Raw genomic sequence first — 3,925 nt, forward strand, 5'->3', positions numbered from 1 at the left:
AAGCGACGCGTACGCGTGACATGACGCGTACGCGTGAGAAGCAAAATGCCAAGCGATGCGTACGCGTGACCCATGCGTACGTGTCACAGCTCGCACGTGACCTCATTAAAGTGAAAACGTTGGGGGTGATTTCTGAGCTTTCCAGTTCCAAATCCAACTGATTCCAAAGACTATTTCATGCAGAATTGAAGATTGGACAAAGGGGGAGCACTTAGATTAGTTATGATGAGCCTTTAGTTAGTTTTCTAGAGAGAGAAGCTCCATCTTCTCTCTAGAATTAGGTTAGGATTGGGTTAAATTCTCCTAGATCTAGGTTTAATTTCCTATTTTCATCTTGTTTCCATTTCAATTTCTTGTTGTTACATCTATGCTCTCTTAGTTTTCTTGTCAATTTCCCCCTTGATATCATTTTTATGTTGTGAACACTCTTGTCAATTTAAATTTCTTTAATGCAATTTGAGATATTTCATATTAATTTTGCTTCCTTTAGTTGTTATTGTTGATTTCTTGTATTAGGTAGTAGTAGATTTCATTAATTCTTGCAATTTATAATGCTTTCCTTTTATGCCTTCAAGTGTTTGACAAAATGCTTGGTTGGATGTTAGAGTAGCTTTTTGAGCATTCTTGGCTTGGAAAGAGAGAAATTAGGCAATCTTGAGTCATTAATACCCAATTTAGATTGGTGATCTAGGGTTATTAGTTAATATTATTTCCATTAACTCTAATCTCTTGCTAATTCAATTAATAGGTTGATTAGGACTTTTGGATTGAGATTAACTAGTCTTATTTAACTTTCTCTCATGTGAAGATAATTTTGTACCTTCTTCCATTGTTAGAGATGACTAAATAAGATAAACTCTTGATAAATATTGGTTGATTATTAATGACTAGGATAGAAAGCTTAACTCTCAACCCTTGCCATGAATGTCTCTCTTTAGTAATTGCTTCTTTAATTGTTTGATTTACATTTCTTGCACTTTTACCACCCCAACCCTTTTGATACCATAACCAATAATACGCATACCTCACTGCAACTCCTTGAGAAGACGACCCGATGTTTAAATACTTCGGTTACTATTATATTGGGGTTGGACTTGTGACAACCAAAACACTTATTAAACTTTGATTGAGGAGTGGTTGTTGGTCTAGACTATGCTTGCAACGAAACAATCCCATTTTTAATGAGAAATTTTAGACCGACAATAATTCTCCTTTCAAGTTTTTGGTGCCGTTGCGGGGGAATTGTAATGTGTGCTTATTATTGGTTATTGTATATATGTTAATAGTGTGAATAACTTGCTTTTTGTTTGTTTGCTAGTCTTGGTTTAGGAGTTTGTTTTCTTTGTTTCTTAGTGGATTTTATTTTTGTGATTTTTCCTTTTTCACCATGAATTCTCATCCCTTTGGCTATAAGATTGGTTCAAATTATGTTGTAGGAAATGGAAGCTACAATGATAACATGCATCAAGGATGGAACAACCAAAGATGGGAGGAGTCTCAGGGAATTGATCACTTCTCTTAGCAACAACTCCCTCCGGTTTCTTATAGGTATAATTCCACCCCTAATGCATACCAATCTAATGGATGTGGTGATCCTTATTTTGGTTGTCAACAACCACCACTATATGCCTATGAACCACCTCCTCAACCTAATTTTGAACCACCATAATCACAAGCCCCTTACCACCAAACACCCCATATGACCATAATTCTTATCCACCAATACCAATCACCTTTTGAGCCATATGAACCATACACAGAACCACCCCCATTCCAACGCAATTACCTCCAAGAACCACCTTAATATATACCACCTTCCAACTATGACCCCTTTCTCACAAACAATGAACCCTCTCTTCCCACACCACCTCCAATGGATGAATCTCTCCATGCCTTCAAGCTAGCATAACAAAGAGAAATTAGCTCTTACCTCCAAAGGCAAGAAGAGACACAAAAGGAGTTCAAGAAGATAGAAGCCGTGATTGCTACCATAGCGGAAACCATTAGCAACATGGTCTCCTCCCGCCTAAGCTTACACAATCAAAGCACTCCCATTGTTGAATGTGGAGAAGCAACCAAGGAGCATAATGAGGGAGTGAGTTTGGTGCTTCAAGGGGAAGAAGAAGAACTAAAGCATGATTTGTGTCAAGAGAACGAAGTTGAAATTATTGATGTTAAGGAAGTGGATGAAGAGTTGAGGAAAATTGATCAAGAAGTTGATTCCATTATTAGTGATTTTTTGGCCACATTGATCAATCCCCTTGATGATCTTGTTGAGCCTTCTTCCATTAGACTAGAAAGCGATGTTAAGGAGGATGTGCAACCTCCAAGACAAATGTTAAGTAATGAAGGATTGGAAGAAATGGAGCAAGTGACAAGTCTTGTTATCGAAGATAATTCCGCACCAACCAATGTGTTATTGAAGATTGTTGAATCTCCCTCATTGTGTTGTGAATTTGATGTTGAGGAGGCTAACGCACAACCTCCGACACATAACTTAAGCAATGAGGGATGTGAAAAAGAGGTTGGTGAACAAGGAATTGAAACTAAAGATGCTTGTCAAGAGGTGGAGGAATTTAAAGAAGAGCATAAGGGAGTAGACCTTGCATTGTCAAAGTGTGGGAGGTCTCCCTTCCTAAGTCTCCATCATCCTTTACACCATTCAATTGCGTAAATCTCTTATCTCTAAGCTTTATCATTCCACTTGAATATGGGTTTCTTGAAAATGATGGTCAACTTAGAGCTCTTTGTAGAGTTAAGAGTATGAGAGTTGTGTGGTGGTTGGAAATATCATCCTAGGTTCATTATGGTATATTCAAAGTTTGATTGCAAGGTTTGCTGTGGAGCTAAATTGTATGGGTCTAGGAAGTTGTTTGGAGGCTTCTTTGAGAATTCCAAGGCTAAACCACTTGATAAACCACTATTTTATGGTTTATCTTATGCTCAATTGAGTGGTTTTTATCTACTCTTTACCCACTTATTCATACTATTTGCATGGTTTTACATTTGCCTTTCTAATTATGTGCTTTAATTGAAAACATGTTTCTTTGGACTTATCTTTGCTAATATTAATCCTCTCTTATTACCATTAGATGCCTTGATATGTGTGTTAAGTGTTTTCAGAGATTACAGGGCAGGAATGGCTCAGAGGATGGAAAGGAAGCATGAAAAAGTGGAAGGAATACAAGAAGTTAGAGAAATTGCTAAGCTGTCTAGCCTGACCTCTCTGCACTCAAATGGCTATAACTTTAGCTACAGAGGTCCAAACGATGCGGTTCTAGTTGCGTTGGAAAGCTAACGTCCGGGGCTTCAATTTGATATATAATATGCCATAGTTTCTCTGATTCTAGGCGACGCGACCGCGTGCTCCATGCGGCCGCGTCGCAGTGACAAAAATCAGCGTGTTTGAATTCGCAACCAGCGAATTCTGGGCTGTTTCTAACCCAGTTTGCGGCCCAGAAAACACAGATTAGAGGTTATAAAGTGGGGGAATGCATCCATTCATCAAAAAGCTTTCATATTCACAATTTTAGGATTTAGATGTAGTTTTTAGAGAGAGAGGTTCTCTCCTCTCTCTTAGGATTAGGATTTAAGATTTCTCTTAGTTTTAGGAGTGACTCTCAATCCCAGGTTCAATATTCTTTTTATTTATTTTCTCAATTTAATTTATGAACATCTATGCCAGATTTAATTTCTTTTGTTAATGCAATTCGAGGTATTTTCAGATTTAAGATTGCTTTGCTTTATTTATATTGATGCTTTTAATTTAATTTAGATATTTTTCTCCCTTTTGGCTTTGGTCAAGTGATTGGTAGTACTTGAGTTATCAAACTCACCAAGTGATTGAAATTGGCAGATTCTGCTTGAGCTAGGATTGCTCTAACACTAGTCTCTCCACAGGAGTTGACTAGGACTTGAGAATCAA

The sequence above is a fragment of the Arachis ipaensis genome, chromosome B2 (genome assembly GCF_059453495.1).
Source record: "Arachis ipaensis isolate K30076 ecotype BB chromosome B2, ASM5945349v1, whole genome shotgun sequence".
Classification (NCBI taxonomy): Eukaryota; Viridiplantae; Streptophyta; class Magnoliopsida; order Fabales; family Fabaceae; genus Arachis; species Arachis ipaensis.